Source organism: Xyrauchen texanus, chromosome 26 (genome assembly GCF_025860055.1).
Source record: "Xyrauchen texanus isolate HMW12.3.18 chromosome 26, RBS_HiC_50CHRs, whole genome shotgun sequence".
NCBI lineage: Eukaryota > Metazoa > Chordata > Actinopteri > Cypriniformes > Catostomidae > Xyrauchen > Xyrauchen texanus.
In genome coordinates this window covers 25,669,491-25,691,577 of record NC_068301.1, presented here as the reverse complement: position 1 = coordinate 25,691,577, position 22,087 = coordinate 25,669,491, and the positions used below count along the sequence as shown (strand labels likewise).

At 41.5% G+C, this 22,087-nt stretch overlaps 1 protein-coding gene and 1 pseudogene across 3 annotated transcripts in view; one reads left to right on the top strand and one right to left on the bottom strand.

Annotated features, from left to right (window-relative positions):
- LOC127620094 (hippocalcin-like protein 1) overlaps positions 1–8,642 on the bottom strand; it is a 63,140-nt gene extending 54,498 nt beyond the window's left edge. For 2 of the 3 annotated variants that reach the window (XM_052093193.1, XM_052093194.1), the window contains exon 1: positions 8,337–8,642. The gene's annotated coding sequence lies outside the window, so the exon portion shown is untranslated. The remainder of the gene's footprint in view (positions 1–8,336) is intronic. The other variant, XM_052093192.1, reaches the window with a different exon arrangement.
- A 7,855-nt stretch (positions 8,643–16,497) lies between these two features.
- LOC127619659 (uncharacterized) lies at positions 16,498–17,965 on the top strand (annotated as a pseudogene).
- Positions 17,966–22,087: the final 4,122 nt, after the last annotated feature.

Sequence of the window (22,087 nt, the reverse complement as noted above, 5' to 3'; positions counted from 1 at the left end):
AATTGTCATACAACAGCAGAACCATATTAAGCACTCTAAATCAGGACTATCAATTCTGCTGCTATGAGCCTTTGTAAAGAAAGAGACAAATCCATATGGCAAAGCTTTACTATTGGTTTTCACACTACTGCTGGTATTCCCAAATAAGGATAAAGTATTCCACCTATTGTTTGGTGGGAGGGCTTGGGAAACTCTGTAAATGGGTGGGTGAAAAGGAAACAGAAAATATTTCAAAAGTATGCTATATGAGACGTTATGGAGCTCACTATCCCATTTCCTGTCGTGATGAGGCCAAGACTAAAAATACACATCCTCTTTCGTCAGAACGCAAACTGCCCCCTCAGCACGAATTTCTCCTTCAACCACTCTCATGTAGCACAGAGCACAGTCTCAAAGCAGGAAACAAGCCCCCACAATCCCCAAGCTACGGATCAAATGTGCCACACTGTTGGTTTACTTTGATCCTGTAATGGGTTATGTACGTGTACAGTGTGTTGACCTTACTATTCCTCTTGACGTGACTCAACATTGTTGCTATGTTTTATAAGACCAAGGGAGTCTAAAGACTAATTGAGTGCACTGACCTTCGATGTTTTCTATTATTTTGTATACCATGTATATATCCTTTAGACAAATTACAAGATATGTTCATTATTCAAAGAGGCTGATGTAGGAGTAAATGATTTAAAAATTATAATAGCCCTTGTGGTCCATCCTAACAGCCAACACATATGCAAAGTAATGCTTTAGGAATCAATATGCATCAATATTTCAGTAGAGTTTTTACATTAAATAAGGGGGAGTGTCTGAAGTAATTTTTTGTTTCTCTTTCACAGGAGCATGTTAGATTAGTTATACTAATTTACCACTGATAACTCCTGAGTTTGTGAGTCTTTCTGTCTCTCATTAAAAAGGGCACCCTTTCAACTTTATCACAGAGAAACTAGACATGTTGGTACCCTGACATCGACCCTATTCTGCCGAGATTCTGAAAAGCACCATCTCCCATCAGACATTTTTGCATAAATTCATATGTGTTGGAGAGCTCCTCCGAGACATGGATTCTAGTCACATGGCAACCAGGAAGTAGTTGCGTAATAATAATCAATGATGAGCAGGTTTTCCTCTAAGATTACAGTTTTAGTCCACTGACAGTTAGGTTTAGGTTTGGGGTAAGGGTGTTTGATTAATAAAATATGTGTTCCTGTTGACTATATAAAATCATTTACAAATAAAAACGACTTGCTGTACAACTCACTTTTGGCGCCACTCTGTGTTCCACTCTGTGGAAATTTTACTTGGAATCTCCAGAGTATTCGTCTGTGCCCTACAAGACTAATGCTGCATTCCAGACAATTTGTAACTCTGGATTTCCCCACCTCCTACTTGAAAATAATGACTGGAATGCAACATGAAGTTAGACATCCAACTTGTGAACTCAGGGTAGATCAATCAACCCCATCTTCAGCGAGTAGTGTAATTTGACATAATTTCCAAGGTGGGTTTCGTGAAGCATAAAAACAAACTTTTAAGTATATTCACTGCAGGAAATGTCTGTAGATGCAAAATACAATAAATGTACAAGAGCACATTGAAGTACAGTACGTTAAGAAGAATTGTTTGTGTATCAATCAATGCCTAGGTTTCACCAATTTTGCTCATGAAATAGCTACTAGTTAGCCAGCTAGCTAGCATCTGGAAGACGGTGCATGTTTTTATGCATTTGGCATGTGTTCATGTGACTGTGACTGTGAAAATTTAAACTCGGATATTCCCACCTCCAACTTCATCTGGAATGCTGCATTAGAGAAACACTCACTACATGACACACCTACTACAAGTAACGCCCACTTTGGATCAGAAAGCTGAAAGAACTTTTAAAATCATATCGCTTTATGATTCATGTTGTCTGAACTAAGTAATTGTTACAAAGAATAACATCACATACTGTATCATATTATTAAAGTGAAGCAATATATTGTGAAATTAAACATTTCTCATTCTGTTTTTTCCAGTTAGCTATCCACTAACCAGTTAGCCAACTAGCTTAGCATACGGCCAGCCAATTAGCCTGACTGCTACACAGTGTATAGCTTCTTCTCTTTCATTTCCATCGCTTTCCTTTGCACTGTCACCACCTAGCGATATGGCAGTATGATTATATTCTAATATATATTAAACAAAAACACCTCTGTTGCATTATAAGGATTAGTATCCTGCTGAACAAACTTCAAAGTGGTTTCAGAATGAAAGCATATGCTTTAGATGTATGAAGACAAAACTGTCCTTCAACACACCTCTTATTGCGTTCTGTTGACATCTCAATCATTTGTTGCTTTTTCCCTCTTTTCTACTTCATGTTCAATGTGTCCATTCAATTTAGTTTAGTTTTATCTAAAATTATGGGTGAAATACATGTAATGTAATTAATTAAATACATTTAATGTGATTAATACATTTAATAAATGGTAATATTAAAACATTTAATAATGGCCATAAAATTAAACAGAAAATAAAACAGAAAAGATCAGATACCTTTAGAAATTTATTTTTATTCTACTACACTTCACACTTCTCAGGCCTCCTGCTGTGTCCAGGTGCAGCCTACTTCCCTAAAGTTAAAATAAAACTCACCTTGGGCCGACATGTTGTTCTTTTCACATTATATTTAGTATGAATAATAGGTGAATAGAGACTTCTGTTCTTCATTGTAGTTTCTGACTTTTTTACCATTGAAACACAAGTACCAACTTTACAGGTAACACACAGAGGTTATGTAATATGTAATGGACTGAGTTGTACAATTTCCATCATGGTCAATTTCATCCATCATATTCATTTAAATATTCCTAATATTAAACATATTCAATTTTGTGTTGATAACATTTTCAGTTAGAAATAGCTTTGCGTAGAAACATGTGTCTGATAAAACAATTGTTCTATATATTAATTTGCAGAGTTGGAGAACGTACTTTTAAAAGAGTACTTACATTATTGATCCTGTATTTCTGGATGAGAGCGGCCAAGCACGTGTAGCAATCTCTTTCCCGCACGCACATACAGCATGCATGCATGCGGGTGGCGAGAGAAAGAGTTTAAAAGGTTATTTGAAAGAGTGCGCGTTGCTGCTCTCAGACAGAATAATCACATGTAAGGACATACATGTGTGAAAACTGATGCGCAGTAGCAAATACACAGAATGTAGGATAGTACAAACTGTAGAGAGCACATCATTATGAAGACAAAGCCAAATCCTGGACATTTAGAGGCAATTTTGAAATCTTGGCCGGACGCTTTTTTCAGGTCTGAAAAAGAGGAAATGTCTGGGGAAAAGAGGATGTATGGTCACCTATGTTACGTTATTTGTTTGCTTGTTTGTTTGTCATTGCATCACAAATTCCATGGACACGGCTTGACACAGAAAGAAATCCCAAGTCCTAAAGGCTCGAGTCCGAATCAAGCCCGAGTAAAAATGGATCTGAGTCTGTTACAAGTCCAAGTCCATTAAAATTGAGCTCAAGTGCCCCAACTCTACTATTTATTGCAAAACTCTGGTAATATATAATTTGTTTTATATACTGTAATTGTTAATATATTTCTTTTACATAGTTTCTAAATTGTTCCTAACCCTGTGCATGAAAAGCTGAATGACCCCTATCAGCATGGAGGCAGCATCATGTAAAAGGAAATAATTTTTGTTCGGCCATTCGACCCCATTTGGCCTCGTTTCGCATCGGGCCCAATGACATTTTTCATCCACACCTTAACTTCTCAGTGATTCAGACTTAAGGAGAATAGAATACCAAAGCAGGGCACTTTTAGATGACTAGCCACAGACATTGTATTGCTCTTAAGTTTCTCTGCTGCCAGCGAGCATTAAAAACAGCATGAGACTGATTGCAATTACTCAGACAGAGTCTAACCAAGAAACACTTGAGTACACACAGAACCACACACACACATCCACCACACACATTTAGAGTAGCACAACACAGTGGTTCTGAAAGAGCTGCTTAGAATCAACCACAGTGCTGCTATGTAACTGGTAATTGGCTACCCTTTCAGCAGTCTAATGGAAGGTGCGGTGTGATGCTGGCTATGGGTGTTTCTATGGAAAAAGAAGCAAGGGCTTCTCATTGAGGGGCAAAAGCATCATCCTCCCTTGAAATGGTTTGCAAGGTCAATCACATCCCTCAGTGCATCCACAATTAGACTGAGTGGAACGCTGTGGTCAGGTGAAAGGCACAGGGCTTGGATACTTGAGCGGTTCAAATGAGAGCTATAGCACTGACTCATAATGTAGTAAAAAAGCAAAATATGAAATTTTCAAAAATGTACTGCTTCTCAAAGCTCAGCAATGTGTTTACAAAATGAGGGATGAGAGGTCATGCAATATTCATGGTTTCCATACTTTTTGACCAATGATTCTTCACCTTGCTCTGTGTTTGTGATCAGGGGTTAAATTGGGATTTTTGAGGAGGGGGAACCCTAACAGAAGTGGGCAGTGGAGCATGTATGCAACGCAGCCCATTAAAAGAGTGCCGCTCTCGGTGAATACAGCGGACAAGGTTCCGACACAGAGATAGAAGCATAAAGCTGTGGTTAGGGGTAGGTAATTGTTATTAATTTAAAAAAAAAGAACTATTTCGAGCGAGCACACTTGCTTAATAGAGACAGAATCCATAAAAAACTGAATTGGAGTTTGCCTGCACGACATACGTAGAATAAAGTGACAAACAAACTACCAATGCTTTCTTTTTTGAATCTGGAATGCTCTTCCTGACTGTTCCACCCCAATTTAACACCTGTTTGTGATTACTGGATAAGGAACAGAGTGATTCGCTAATGAAACTTTTTTAGATTCATTAATAATAACTGACACAAAAAAAACTATTTGCTTCTAAATCAGCCTTGCAAGCAAATTATACTCTATCCAAGAGTAATACTTAGCTGATTAAACATGTTTTATTGTACATTCATTAAAGTCATTTCCATTACTTTGAGAAGACTTTTAAATGTTATTAATTATTCATGGTGGGAATCCCTTTTTATTGTGAATATTGTCATATGAATAAGTACATTATTGTCAGTCCCAGATGAAATATGTGCATGCAGAACTCTGCAGACATTTGTCATTCATACTGTGTAAATTCTACCCATTTCTCACCCTTGCGTGTTTGTTTTTTAAATAATTTGGGCAATTTCAGGATGCTTTCAGCTATAAAAGCATAGTACTCAGCTCCATTTAGTACATTTTACTATGTTTCAATCCCTTCACAAAATTCTGCAATTTTTTCCTCAAAATCAGAACAGAAAGTAAAATCTGTAGATTCTGGGCCTGCTTATTGCTTTTATAAAAAACTTGATAATAAAGATATTAAGATATTAAAGACACAAATGTGGTGAACAGGTGTTTTGTGTCATAACTGTAATTACGTTTTGGATTTTAGCATGGCTAGAATGTTTTATTGACCACTCAGCATCTAAATCGAAACTATGCATTATAGAACATGTGCTTGAAAACAAATGCGGTCCCCAAATGACCAAATTTTTAAGACATGTTTGATTGCAGCACCTCTAACAGCCTCCCTGCTGCATTAAAATGAATGGCCCTTTTAAAATAAGCATTCCTCCAATTTTATTTTCAATATTTATCTCTTAATGAACTTAAAAACAGTGGGGACTTTAATGTGTTCTAACAACTACCACAGATTTCATCTTTATCTCTGATTAAGTGCCATGACTAATACTATCATTAATGTCCTTTAACTCACAGGTCAGTTATGTGGATATTTTATGGACCAATATATCCACAATAATGTGTACCATAAAGTTACATTGAATGTGCAGCAAACCACAGCTTTTCTATACAGAGAGCCTAAAATCACTTATTGTTGTAAAAGGACAAAGCGGATGAGATCCACGTTATATTCAGCCTTTCACCAGTGGCAAAGAGGATCATGTGCTTCTAGCCAGTAAAGAAAACAGCACAGTGAGAATTAATGAGACAGCTAATGATCCCACAAGATTTCTAAAAGAAATCCAAGAAAAAGCCCAGACGGGATACTCTTGCCTTATAGAGGCAATGCATCATGTGTCAAGTACTGATCCTATAATGTAAATGGCATGCAGAAACTACAGAGCCCTTGAGTCACTGTCATCCTCTATTTTCTCAGCCTTCACTTACATGCAAAGTAACTTTCAAAGCTTTTCTTAAATTAGAAACACAAAGCACTCACATTCTGAGACCGTGTTCAATGTAATTCTGAAATATATTCTGACATCTTCTCAACCCCCTCAACCACATCTATCACATGAGCACATAAATTAACCTCACACACTTAGCAGTGCATATAAGGTATGAAATAATATCCCTGATCCCACCCTTGACCTCATGTCACAATGCTCCCATTGATCAATGTGCTTCTTTGAATAAATTGTAAACAGCAGCCTGATTACAACCATACGTTTACAGATGAACCCAGCTGAGTTCACACTGTATATGTATATATATATATATATATATATATTTGGTCACAATATTTCCTTCAGAGAGTAACTCCACAGTATCATCATAAAGACACATAAAATATGGATAGGTGATTTAATCCATTGTTTTGAAAAGGATGAAAACACAAAATTATTTCAAAGCACTTGGTGATTCTACATGAATACGAAATTAAAGAAATATTATGGGTTCAATACAAGTCAAGCTCAATCGACAGCATTGTTGCATAATTTTTTTTTTTAACTATCACTACTTTTCTTTAAAAAATAAATAAAATAGAAAATATCAAGGTTACAGTGAGGCACTTACAATGGAAGTGAATGGGGCCAATCGTAAACGTTAAAATACTCACTGTTTCAAAAGTATCGCCACAAGACGTAAACAAGACGCATGTTAACGTGATTCAAGTGTGATAAAATCGCTTACTAAACTTTATTGTGTAAAGTAATATCAAATTTTACAACTCTGTTGCCACGACGATGCAATGGCGCAAACTGTTAAACCCTAAAACGATCATAAAAATTTCAACTTAAACCTTGCAGCTTACATAATACACAAGTTTTAACAAAGTAATTAATGTAAGTGCTTTTTGTTATAAATTATAAGCTTCACATTTCTGCCTTTAAACCTTCTCAAATCTGGCCCCATTCACTTCCATTGTAAGCGCCTCACTGTAACCCGTTTTTTCTGTAATTAATAGCAAGGGATTTAATTCAATCTGAAAATGTTAAAACTCATACAATCAACACAAAACTGACTAAAATTTGTTTTAAAGTATGCATCTTCACCGTTATGCCAACTTTGATTGTTGCCATCTTTATAAAACACTGAAGCAAGGAGAAATATGCTGCCGTCTGTCGGTAGTGGTGGCTTCATACATTTCGTTTGTTGTGGCACATCAGCAACATTAGAACACAGTATAGAATTATTCGCAGCTTTAATCGAATTCATTAAATAATGAGGCGATTATTTTATAGGTATCATAAAAATGCGTGATTCAAATGTTGAGACTGTCACCCATTCTCTATAAAAAGGTAAATATGGCACTTTTTACAAGATGTTTACAAAACATCGTAGTACAAGTCGATGCGAACTGCTTATGGACAAACAGCAGTCTATTGACGCCTAATGCAGATCGCCGGACAATGCATGCATTGCAATTCAGTTGCAATAGTGTACAGTCATTTTGCAGTGAACACTTTTAAGCACGCTAGTCAATGATCCCAGTAGCCGAGACAGTAGGGTTGCCTGTGAGTCATGTCCCGCTCTGATAATACGCAGCTTCCTCGAACTCTTCCTCACAGGCAGCTGAGAAAAGCTCTTCAGTTTGAACAATAGCATCGTATGACTGTCCAAAAAGAATTACTGGAAGCGCGCACATCCGTAGAGCACGACCCCCCGACCCATCCAAACATTCCTTGCATTCGTCATAATCGCAAAATTCGTATCAATTCAATCATAAAGTACAGTTCAAATTACAACGAGACAGCACAATGAGCTAAATCCTGCGAACTGTCAGCCAATGGAACGCCGTACATGCCATTTAATTTATTTTATTTTATTTTACAATTGCGTTCTTTTAAATGCCTTTCTTTTTATGAAAATTACATTTAAAGCGTTGTTTTATTTATTATTTCAACTAGGTTTTATTGTAGATTATTCCCCATAAGAAAACCCGTTATTTCGCGCGTGTTTATGATAGGATGTTATCTTGCAATACAGCAGTACAGACTGCAATAGGAGAGCTAATGTCCCGTCATTAAGAATTAAAACATATGAATATTTTAAATAAGCAGAACGCATTGACCGATGATCATATCTGGCTTACCGTGTCCCCAAAACACTAAGTTTGCTTCGATGTGTTGATATGTTGCGGAAGAAGAGCAGGATAAGCCGGGCACGCGCCTTCACGTAAGGTCCAGCAAAACTGTCTACTGCTGCCGCGCGCTGCAGACCATGTTACCGTCGGATGCCCCGCGAGAACACGAGCCACAGCGGTGCTCTGCTAAACGAGGAGGCTGTGGGTCTACACAACTGCGCCGGTGGAGCAGATTTAAAGCAAGGGAGGGTGTTGGTAGGATTACGTGGTGCCGTTTTAATAAGATGTGACTACGCCGAATGGGATCGCTTCTATGGTGTCAGGGGCCCTTGCCCTAACGCTTTCTTTCAGGGGAGCATAGCAAAGGGGAAAAAAAAAAAAAATGTGCCTTGATAGCTGACTTTCTTCTGTAGAGAGTGGTTGCATTTCAAAATCATGTTCAGTTAAGATTGACTTTACTTTCTTTATGTTTGGGGTCTCAGAGACCTCAGAGAGTTCTGTGTAAAAATAAATAATAATAATTGCAATACTAACCCAATAGTTTCCCTTTAAATGATCTTACTATATTCCTCTGACCTAATCAAAGCCCATCTGACAGTTATTATAGAAGCTTTAACCATATATTTAATGCAATATATAAATTGTGTTACATCTGTTTGGGGTCACCCTTGCAAAATCACAATGTAGAAAATACAATAAAATAAACAATTGACATGAAGTGCTGCATTGTGTAGGTTAGGTTACGCCAATTATACACTCTTAGCTTGGATAAAAAATTAGGTCATGTTTTAGAGACCCCACACTGAAGTAGGCTAACATTTAACAGGGAGAATGTATGATCAGTGTTATCAAGTTTTAATCAAACATCACCACTCACAAGATTAGGAAAATAGACTTTAATGTTAAAGGGAATTGACCCAAAGATGAAAATTCTCCCATGATTTACTCACCCTCATGTCATCCCATGAATGTCTTTCTTCTGCAGAACACAAAGGAAGATTTTTAGAAGAATATTTCAGCTCTGTAGGTCCTCACAATGCAAGTGGATGGTGGTCAGAACATTGAAGATACAAAAGCATATAAAGGCAGCATAAAAGCAATCCATAATACTCTAGTGGTTAAATTAATATCTTTAGAAGTGGTATGATAGGTATAGATGAGAAACAAATTGAAGTCGTTTTTAACTATAAATCGCAACTATCACTTTCACATTCTTCTTCTTTTGCTTTTGGCGATTTGCATTCTACCTGCATATTGCCACCTACTGGGCAGGGAGGAGAATTAATAGTTAAAAAGTACAAATATTCATCTGTTTTTAGACATGACACAATTATTGGCTTGCTTTCTTGTGTAAGTAGTCTGGTGCATGATTTGTCAGCCTGTTTTCCTTTTTTCAGAGATAAAAATGATTAGTCAACATTTCCTTTCACTAAAAAAAAAAAAAAACTTTTTGAAATACAATGAGGAAGTATGAATGCAAACCATAATATTTCTCTGGTGCAAGACTAAATAACTTTAAAACTTTTAAATGCATGATCTTAAAGGCCACCAGCCAGGCAGAGCTTTGACAGGGACCCAGCTAATTAACAGCTTGCCAACAGTATCTGCCAAAGTACCCACCAGAAAGCAAACATCAAGATAAAAATGTTTTATTATTTCTTTATTTTATTTTTGTGGAATCATGACTCACATTATCTCTTGGCAGTTTTTTTGTACAATAATGTTAACATTATTTTGTTAACATAAGTTTTACATTTATTTATTTGGCAGGCACTAAAAGTGCATTCAGTATATTTTCTATGTGTGTTCCCTTGGAATCGAACCCTTGACCTTAGCATTGCCAGCAGCATGTGCTATAAGTTGAGGTACAGGTACTGAGGACATAGCTGCAGGCAGTGCTCCAAAAATGGGCGGGAGCTCCAAACAGCCAGCAAAGATATAGGGAGCCCCAAACCTAAAACTTTCCCTAACCATGAGTGGCAATGACGCCCCCATTTGGAGTAACCCCGCCCCTTCTGGTGTAACCCCACTCTCTTTTGGAGATTCCACCCCGTTTGCATTACTGTATATCATATAGATATAATGCAGCAGCAGACAAGTAAAGCATTTAGACAAAACAAATATCAAAATATTGTTTGATTTATTTCCATGTCATTGAATATTTTGGCCAATTTGGCCTACTTCCATCTGTGCTCTTTTTAATTGTTGGTGTACATGTATGTACTTCAGTGTCAGATGGACACTTTTGGAGCGTCACACTTTGGTTGCTTTGCATATCTGTACTTTTGACCGTCTCTAGTCATGAACGTAGTTTTAAACTTTGGAAATCGTGTGTCGAGAACTCTGCATTCTGTAGTGTTTGGCTGAGCTCTCTTTGAGCACACTAGCATGACCTCTGTGGAAGGCTGAGCTTGCTCTCGCTGGTTTGACTAGGTGCGATGTCTTTACTGCTGGAATTGCGCTGACTACTATTTTTTTTCTTTATATACAAGAGATAATTGTGAGTATGCCATTCATAGAATAATTTTCAAAACCTGTGAACACTGTGTCTCTGTGGCGCTATGAAAATTCCACAGTTTGTTTTGAGTGACCTGTTTAGCAACAACAATGACTCAACCAATGGCATCAGTTGGGGGAAGGACTATCTGTTTATTCGATCCACGGCAGAAGGGGGGTGTATTCAGAAAGTTGTTTGTTGTTTGTTTTTGCAATTCCGTTCGGTGATGCTGGTGGTGCAGAAATGACACACTTCAACTTCAATAGTAAATTTTTACATTTAATTTTTAAAGAATTCAAATTAAATGTCCATTATATCACAAAAATGAATAGGAGGTAGAATGGTTTGTTATAAAATCATTCCACTGATCATTACTAATTCTGATCCCTGGAAGCATGGCTGAAGAGTCTTCTTACGGTACACTGGGCAGAGAACTTAAAATGACATTAATCAAATCCTGGGAGAAAAGATCCCGAAGCTGATCAAGTTATGATCTATGAGAGCCTGTGTGTGCATTTTCGAGTGGCAGTGTTACGGTATATGGAGATGGCTGGTATGGAGTCTTATCCTGAGCCAAAGCTCTGAGTCAGCTGTTACGTATTGAATTAGTGTTGCTATATCTTCAGCTCCCTTCTCTTTTCTCTCTCTCTCTCTCTCTCTCTCTCTCTCTCTCTCTCTCTCTCTCTCAATGCGAATGAGAAACTAATGTGATTGAATTTCTGTGCTGCTCCGATTCCACTTCTTCATTTGTTTTGTATTTGTGCACTTATATTGTCCTCTCTTCTTCCTGGCTACATGGAATGGCCAAAAAAGTGGTTTAGTGCTGTGAATACTGTGAATTTATCAAGGATCCCATACCCAAACAAGAATAAACCTGGTTTCCAAAGTCATACAATATATAAACCTATGTAAAATGTGTAAAATGTGTAAGAAATAAGCATTTTCATTTGGCACACTGATAAACATGAAGTACTCCACTTGCTGTGGAGCAATTTCTGACAGACCTTCCAAAAACATGTTAGTTATTTTGAATAACTTTCAACTCTAATACATCTGTGGGTCATTTAGCTTCATTAATATGCATTTTGTTATGTTTAACAAAGAACATTTTGTTAATAACATTTTGTTATCACTGAACAACATGAAGCTATCCATTAACATTAGTAAATGCATTCCTATATATTTACTGTGCATTGTCACATTGAGAATAAATGTGTTCATCCAAAAGCTGAACATTTTTGCTTTCAGAGGCTTTATATGGAGTTTGGATGAAAATAAGGTTCAAACTGTTCTGAGACCAGTGAAGACAGACACTGGAGGTTAAGTCGTTCACTAAATAGGGAGCAAAGGAGAATGCTATAGCTTTCTATGTAGCTAAGTGTTTTCACTCCTGTTTGGCAGTCATGGGACATTGATAATCAGTACATAGATTCAGAATTTATCATTCAAATTGTTATTTGAACATGATTGCCAGTGATTTTATGAAACTGGCCGTCACTTTTAATCAGAATTATGTATTCATCTTTCTAGAAAATCAGCTGTAATCTCTATAACATGAATAACCAACACACCTGGACACATAATAAACTATTTAATGAAAAAATATTTTCTTTAAAAGACTTTCTTTAGCTTGATATTTCTTAAAATTTCACAACTTAGTCCCGCTGTCCACAGATGAGGACATATATTTGTAGGAAACCTATTTGCTCTAGAATTTTCTTTAAATGTTTTTTTTTTTTTTTTATAAAATTATTTTTTTTTTGCTTTTTAATTTAGTACTACTAGTTGAAATGGAAAATGCACATAGAAGTCACACAGGTGTCTCAGGAGGATAAACATCCAAAATAGTAATCAGCGTTTGTTGTAAACACACTCAATAGGAACTTTCACATATACAGCCTTAACCGTTAAATTTAACATAAGTTCTCTTTCATCATCTCGTGTTCGAGATCCACCTATGGAAAGGGCATCCGCACCTGACCTCTGCAGAAGCATCCAATTGCACCAAGTCTGGCCTGACAGACAGAAGCGCGTGTCCAATGCTCGGTAAGGGACCCGCCCCTTACCAAGTGCATAAAACACTAGTACGCGCTATCTTACCTCAGTTGTTATTCGCTTCTCGTGACCTCTTTGCTTCGCAGCTCTACGGTTTTCGCTGACTTCACCACAGTCAACAGGAGGAAATATCCATTTGATCAGCCTCCGCCAGGCGTGATTGTCAGACGGCTGCGTTTAGTTGCGATTATTTCGGGTTGCAAGCCACCCACGCATGCTACCTGGATTTGCTCAGGCTGCCTGCCTGTTTATCAACTTTCACCTCTCCAATGGATCACAAGCTCTCCGGTAACCCACCGGACGTGCAGTCACGTGCATGCCCTGCCGCCTGCGGTTCACTCATTGCCGCGAGGGATGCCCATCCCTTCTGCGTGGTGTGCATGGGACTAAGACACGCGCAGGAAGCGCTTTCACTTCCTGAGAACTGCACCCATTGCCTCGCCCTGCCTAGGAAGCTTCTTCGACGAAGACTCAAGGTTGCATCCTCTCAAGGCACGGACGATCATTACGATTCGGAAGCTGGAGTAGGTGAAAGCGTTACAGCTCCGGGGACTTCCCAGAGCATGCCTGCTCTCAGTTGGGCTGACCAGTCTAACGAGGGCCTACTCGAGGAAATCCTTCCCGGTATTTCCTCGTTCGACGACGAGCCGCCCGGCTCAGGCGAGGACGAGGACCCCGCTATACTTGAGGGCTCGGACGACGAGTTAACCACCCCTTCCGCCCAAGCTCCCCCGGTTAGCAGCTCGACTACACTGCCGCACGCGGTCCTTCTCGAGGTGTGTGAGCGAGCGGCCGCTCGTCTCGGCATGGAATGGCCGGCCCTCCAGAACGCCGCCGACCAAGAGAGGGATGTGTATGACGGCAAACTCCTAGGTCCCCCTTCCGGTCCTAGGAAGCAGCTCGTGCCTGTACTCCCTGCGTGCGCTAAGCACATGCGACTCTATTGGAATGACCCGCTAGATCTTAAGCACGGCTTAGCGGGTCTGGAGGTTAAGGATATGGCAGCGTGTGGCATGGGCGACCCTCCCACCATCGAGCCCTCGATCGCCAGACACCTTAACCCCTCGCAGGGAGGGTTACTGGCCCCTCCTAAGCCAGTTCTCCCTAATAAGATGGACCGCTTCTCAGCATCTGTCTTCCAGGCCTCGTACAAGGCCTCGGCTCTTGCGGTACGGGCTCTAAATGTTTCCTCCCTCCTCTCGGCCTACCAGGCCGAGCTGTTGGAGGACATGAGCACTCATTTGGAGAAAGGCGTGCCATCGGCGACGCTGTGGAAGGAGATCGTTACCGTGAACGACCTGGTCCTTCGTAACGCCCGCCAGGCCGTCCAAGCCGGCGGACGCTCCATGGCCCTATGTGTTGTGGGGGAACGGGCCCTCTGGCTCAATCTCTCTGGTCTGCCCGACAGTGAGAAAAGACGCATAGCAGGAGCCCCAGTGGAACCAGGCCAGGCTCTTTTTGGCCCTGCTGTTGCACTTATGCAACAGCGGTGCGATGATAAGAAGAAGGAGGATGAGGCGTTTAAACTGTGCCTGCCTAGAAAGGCCACTCCACACCAGCCCCCCGCATGGCCCCCTCAGGCCCCAGCCACAGGACGGCCGTACCGTAATACAGCCAGGCCTAAGGCTCACAGCAGGCCACCCAGCCAGCAGCCTAGCCAGCAGCCCAACCATCCTCCTAAGCCCTGGGGTAAGACATCCTTCAGGGCGGCTGCAGCTGAAAAAGCCCACCCACTCTACCCCGTTGGACGGGAAGAGGAAGAGGCCTACCTGATGCTCAGCTCCAGGGGCTTCTCGGTCCAGGTTTTCAGGCGACCAGCCCAGTGGACACAAGCTTGAGTTTTTTCCCCCCTTTACCCAAAAGGAGGAAGTTCTCAGCTCGAGGGCCCCTTTTCCCTCGTTCGGGTGCCCAACCCCAGTTCAATATGGACATGTCACAAGTTCAGGTGTGGTCCATAAAAAATTCCCTCCCAGCTTCCAGTTCCAGAACTGGGGGGAAATTCACTGTCCAGGTGTGCCCCTCCACTGTTGAAAAGTGCTCAACCACAGTCTCTTCACAGTTTGCACAAACCACTTCACACACATTCAATAAAGGTTCAATTCCCTGTGTGTGTTTCAAAAATAAAAACAACAAAAAAACAAGAACAACAAAAATATCAAACACTGAGAGCGAAAGCTCTGCCAAGTGCTGTTGTGCCCCTGAAATTCTACATGTCGCCCCTAAGTTGTCCACTAGATGGCGCCATTGTATCACAAATGAACGATCCGGTTGTATTGCCTGCCCTAGGCAACTCGCCGGTGAGTGTGGGCTCTCTCACGTCACACGTGACAGCCTGGCAGTCTTTGTCTGCCCCAGAATGGGTGATTCGCACCATTACGAAGGGCTACAGACTTCAGTTTGCCAGAAAACCGCCACGTTTCAGCGGAGTTATCTTTTCTCACACAGAAGAGAGCTCCGCGCACATTCTGAAAGACGAGATCTCTTCTCTTCTCGAGAAGGGGGCGGTGCGAGTGGTACCTCCGCATCAATGTCAACAGGGTTTTTACTCCCGTTATTTCCTGATTCCAAAAAAGGACGGTTCACTTCATCCTATTCTGGATCTCAGAGTGTTGAACAAACATTTAAGGAAATACGATTTCAGAATGTTAACCCACAACGTTCTCTCTCGTGCAATAAAACAGAGCGATTGGTTCACGTCGATCGATCTGAAAGATGCGTTTTTTCACATCAACGTTTACCCGCCACACAGGAAGTTTCTTCATTTCGCCTTCCAAGGCATATGTTACGAATTCACAGTACTTCCATTTGGCCTAGCACTCAGTCCAAGAGTGTTTTGTACATGTGCGGAAGCAGGGTTAGCCCCGCTGAGAATAGCGGGGCTCAAAATCCTGACTTACATAGACGATTGGCTGATTATAGCCGATTCGAGAGAGATCGTCATGCAAAACACCGCTCGGCTTCAGAGTGAACGTGAGCAAGAGCAATTTCACTCCCGCGCAGAGAGTTACTTTTCTGGGTTTGGAGCTGAATTCGTTTACAATGCGCGCGCGTCTCTCACAAGAACGCGTTCTCTCCTTAATGAATTGCCTCTCACAATTCAAAGAAGGGGCGAGATTACATTTTCGCGCATGTCTCAGGCTACAGGGTCTTATGGCTGCGGCTATACATGTCCTGCCTTTGGGCCTTCTGAGAATGAGGGCGTTCATGAAGTGGGTTTTAACTCTTCATCTCAGCCCTTTAAGCCATCTCCGCCGCTCTGTCACAGTGACGCGCTCATGCACAGCAGCGCTGCGCCACTGGAGGAACGCAGAGTTCTACGCGCATGGGACCCCTCTCGGGGCGATTATGCTGCGGAAAGTAGTGACAACATTTAACAGGATGGGGAGCCACGCAAGAGGGCAGAACAGTGAATGGTGTGTGGCCAAGCACACTTCACTCAGCCCATATAAATTATTTAGAGCTCCTCACTGTGTGGAAGGCTCTGAATCACTTTCTGCCCCGCTTGCAGGGGCATCATGTGCTGGTGCGCTGCGACAACATGACAGCTGTAGCATATATCAACCGCCAGGGGGGGATACGCTCCTCCAAGCTGCATGCTCTCGCTCACAGGCTGTTAGTATGGAGCAGGCGGCATTTCCTGTCGTTACGGGCGACCCATGTCCCGAGCATACTGAACAGGGGCACAGACCTCTTGTCAAGGGGAAACCCGCTCTACGGAGACTGGCGCCTCCATCCTCAGATAGTGTGTCTACTGTGGAGGAGGTTCGGCCAGCCAACCGTAGATCTCTTCGCCTCGCGCGAAAACGGCCATTGTCCTATGTTCTTCTCGCTATGGGACGAGGACGCCCCCCTCGGCATGGACGCACTGGCCCACCCGTGGCCCAACGTGCTGCTCTATGCATTTCCTCCCCTTTGCCTCATAACGCCGTCTCTGGCCAGGGTGAGGGAACAGAGCTTGACCATGATTTTGATAGCTCCCATGTGGCCCAAGGCGCCATGGCTCTCAGAGATTATCCCTCTGCTGTATGCCCAGCCATGGCCCCTCCCACTTCGCACAGACTTAAACACATTGGGGCTCCCCCCACGTGTTGTGGCCACCATTCAGTGTGCCAGAGCCTCTTCAACACGGTCTCTTTACGACTGTAAGTGGCGGGTGTTCGAAGAGTGGTGTGAAGGGCGACGGGTAACGTCATATCAGTGCTCAATCACCGACATCTTATGCTTTTTGCAGGACCTTATGGACAAGGGAAGATCCTTTTCCACTATTAAGGTCTATTTAGCGGCTATCGCTGCATGTCATGTGGGGTTCGACAGTGCTACGGTGGGGCAACACCCCCTTATTCATAGGTTTATGAAGGGCGCACGCCGCTCTCTTCCAGTCCCCAGGAGAGTCGTTCCTGAATGGGACCTCTCCATGGTGCTGGACGCAATGTCTCAACAGCCGTTTGAGCCCCTGGGGAGTATTTCCCTTAAGAATTTGTCTTTCAAGACAGCTTTGCTCTTGGCCTTGGCATCTGCCAAGCGGGTCAGTGATATGCATGCACTCTCTGTTCATCCCTCGTGCACTAAATTCTCTCTCAGTGGAGATAAGGTTTTTCTCAGGCCCAAACCGGCCTTTATGCCAAAATGCTTCCCGGCATTCACGTGTGAGGTGATTGAGCTTTCCGCGTTCCACCCAGCTCCTTTCTCCTCCACAGAGGATCAGAGGTTGAACACTTTGTGTCCTGTACGTGCCCTGCAGGCGTACTTAGACAGGACCAGCTCGTTTAGAAAAGGCGACCAGCTTTTCATCTCTTGGGGCCCCCCGCACTCAGGGAACCCCATTTCCAAGCAACGCCTTTCTCATTGGCTTGTGGAAGCTATATCTTTGGCATATGAATCAAAGGGAGTGCAGCCCCCAGAGGGCATCAGAGCTCACTCCACTAGAGGTATGGCTGCCTCTTGGGCTCTATTTAAGGGAGTCTCTTTGCAGGACATATGTGCCACTGCAAGCTGGGCCTCTCCCCATACGTTTGCCAGATACTACCGGCTAGATGTTACCAGAACCCCGGTAGCTCAATCTGTTCTGGGTGTCGGCTCTTTGTAGCTTTGTGCTCTTAGGCCCTCCACCCCTCTTTAAGTCTGGGCTGCCTAGTCCAGCACTTTAAAGTCACTAAGCATGTTTCTACTCTGTACCTGGCACCATATATTCACCATGATAGTGCGGTCAGGTTTATTCACGAATGCATGTTACCATATGCTATTCTTTGTTGCTAAAGTGGCTTCCTCACTTTGTGGGGTGGTTTCCGTGTGACGTGTCATGCACCGCCTTCGAGGTGACCGTCCTCTGGCTTTCAGGGCCTCATTGTAGTGTATTGGGCAATCGGGAGCTGTCCATATCTCCCATAGGTGGATCTCGAACACGAGATGATGAAAGAGAACAATAGGTTACTATCGTAACCCGGTTCTCTGAAACATCGAGTGGAGAGATCCACCAAGCTTGCCCCGCTTGCTGCACGAGAAGCGAATATGCTCACTGAGGTAAGATAGCGCGTACTAGTGTTTTATGCACTTGGTAAGGGGCGGGTCCCTTACCGAGCATTGGACACGCGCTTCTGTCTGTCAGGCCAGACTTGGTGCAATTGGATGCTTCTGCAGAGGTCAGGTGCGGATGCCCTTCCCATAGGTGGATCTCTCCACTCAATGTTTCAGAGAACCGGGGTTACGATAGTAACCTATTGTTTTCTAATTATAGTTAGTGTGTAAACAGGATCGGTTGTTAAAATGATGACAAATCTGCTCCAGCAATTTGCCATCATATGAAGGTGAAACATCTCCAGAAAAGTATATTGATGCTATGTGTGAACACAGGTGTAAAATGAACGGTGTGAGTATGTACAAGGTAAGTACACCTAATCTGTGCTGTCAAATTGTACAGAAGCTGAAACTTAAATGTTTCTCTCCATCCGAGTGGAACCTTTTTCAGCAAATGACATCACAGTTCAAATGGTATTTTGACGCTGATGTGTGAATGATGTGTGAAACAGGTACCGTTTAAGGTACAAGGGAAGTCACTGGGTAGAATGCTCAAGGGGACCTATTTGTACCTCTAGTTAAAATGTATAACTTGTTTTGGGAACATAATTGTACCCTTGACCTATTGTGTAACTTTAAATGTACATTTATATATTTTGTTAGAATATATAGTTTTCTCTTTGATATCAGATCTAGCCTTTAAAAAACATGATCAAAGAAAGCACAGGTGAGTGGTGTTATATTTCTGGCTGACTCAGAGATCTGTGAAGCAGGAGGCACTTTCACCTGACCAAAGTCTCATTCAGTGAAAGATAATCCTTACGCAGTTGATGTCACCTCTGCTCAGTTAGAGGATTATCGGGTTGAGCTATTTCTGGAGAAACAGGACTAGCTGCCCCATAATCTTAATAGAAGAAGCTTGACCAACCCCAACATGGTGGCCACTTTAGACAAGTAGAGACATGTTTAACTCGCTGCCTTCTCAGGACTCAAGGTGAGGATTGATTTAATGTGCTTTTCACAACAGTAATACTTTGACTAGGTGCTTGAACACCTTTCAATAATCGCCTCTGAACTTGAATGGATCCGATGTTCTTGTATAAACCAAAGAGCACAAAGGATTATGAATGGATGCATGAATAGCTGAATGAAGCCATCAGATGAATGAGAAGAGCTTTTCTAAACTCACATTGTGCTTGTGCATTTGTCTGATTCACACAGCATTAAGTGTTTTAACAGAAGTATTAAACTGAGGACATATTCTCTAAACAGGCTGAAAGGTTTAAATATAAATTTTAAATAATCCTTTCTGATCCCTTGCATACAGTTGTGTGTCCTTTGAGAATTCACAATGACGTTGCTGACCTTAGTAGATGCTAGAATGAGAAAATCAGCTGTTATGTTTCTGCAGTCGCATGAATCATGGGATTTCCCACTTCTATTACCATATGAAGCACACTGGTTGTTTTTGAAGGTTAAGGCTAAATGAACGTTGGGCAGACTGAAGCAAAGTGCTTCTGCCATTTGTTCACCATGATGTGAAAGTCATTTAGACTCTGCAGGCTTCCTCCATATAGGATATTACTGTAATTATGATATTGTCAGGGCAGGGTAATGTCCAGAAGTGAACATCTCTTTCAAAAGGGCAGGGCAGAGGGATGAACATCAGTGCATAAATGCACATTAGTGAAAGTGCTTACAAAGGCAGATTAATAAATCACTATTTGGACCTCACACCCTTTTTCTCAAATGAATGTGTCATATCAGATACTTTATGGAAATAAATAAATATTTGTTTAAATAAAAAGACATTGCCTCTGATTTTAATTTATATGAAGAGTATACATTTACTGTTTCTTACTTACAATTGCAAGAAAATTAACATGTCCTAAATTATAAATTTGGTAAGCATTCTATATTTCATATTAAACAAGATGTGGTGGCCCAGGCTGGCAAAACACAATAAAATTAGCAAAGAAAGCAGCATTGAAAACACAATAGAATGCAACAGGAGACCCTCTGGAAAGCTAATTTGTGCATTCTTGAAATCATGTGATTATTTAAATACAACGTTTAACACTGTAGTAATGCTTAATTTCAATTCAACATCAAAATGTTTCATTCGGTGTGATTTTCTAAAACCTGATCGGAATCCGAGCTGATCAGAATGCATGAAACATTAACACCAGCGAAGTGGCAGGCCTACTGCAGTCAGCAGCATCTAAACATTTAGGAGAAAATTTAAGAAAATACGAATGCGTTCAATGCATGCACAATATGACTGCTTTGTTATAGTGGCTGAGTTCGGAATGGCATTCTGCCCATACTACTCTACTACTATTTTAGCCATATATGTCTATGTCAGAAATAGTAAGAGTAGTATGGTAGTATGCCATTTCGAACTTGGCCATTCTTTTAGTACAGTCAACGGCTGGCGCATGTACAAACCGCCTCTAGTGCCAGCCTGGCCTGCCTCGTACATGTAGGTAGAAGGCGCAGTGCGGGGGGTGGCTGGAGTGGCTTTCGCCCCGGAAGAAGAAAATCCATGACCTCAACTTTGCCATGGTCATGTTCTTGCAATGAGATCATGACCCAGACACGTGAGGCAGCGCCCCTGGCCGTCGGAGGCAGAGAGATAACGACGGAAAGGCATCTTTAAAAAGATGTTCACATCAATGTGCTGCTCTAATAGAGGAAAATATACTCTTTGCAGAAATATATATCTTAGTAGCGCTGTCGAAGGGGCGTAATCTGCACTAGGCGTGCAGAAGGAGAGAAAGCCGCTGGAATGTGCCATATATCCAACAGCATACGCTTCTTTCTGAGGTGAATGGAACAGCAGTGGGATTCAGCTCGCTGATACACAAATGCTCGGTTCCGAAGAAAAAATCTGAATGAGTGGCCGCATTCCAGCTCCTTTTATATCCGTATGTCCTGGGAAGTGGCATGCCTATTCCACTCACCAATTCTCACTGGCCTTTTCTCAAAGATTAGAGGTGTTTGGGGCTAGTGTCACTACATCGGCACATCGTCGAGTGAGTGACAGAAGGGGAACTAAAGGTTGCCATATGTTACGCTAAATTATTTGTATTTTTTTTTTAAATCAATCATCAGAATTTATTATAGGCAACACATGAATATGTTCATCGCAAAACATACAGGACAGGATATGTGGTTATGCTATCAAGAAGAAGAACAACATCTGCTTGAGCTCGAAATAACTTCTAAAGAAACTGATGCTAAGCTGCACAAGTATGTAATGTCACAGATTTGATATACACTACCGGTCGAAAGTTTTGAAACGATTGACTGAAATGTTTCTCATGATCTTAAAAATCTTTTGATCGTAAATGTTTGATATTCGTGTTGTAGACAAAAATATATTTGTGCCAACATATTAAATAATTTTATACATTTTTTTTTTTAAAATTCATTACTTGGAACAAATAATAAAGAAAATCAGCCACTAAGTGCCAAACAAATATGGGAACTCCTTCAATACTGTTAAAAAAGCATCCCAGGGTGATTCCTCAAGAAGTTGGTTGTGAAAATGTCAAGAGTACATGTCTGCAAAAATATAACACAGTTTTGATTTATTTTGGATTTTGTTAGTCACAACATAATTCCCATTGTTCCATTTATGTTATTCCATAGTTTTGATGACTTTACTATTATTCTAAAATGTGGGGAAAAA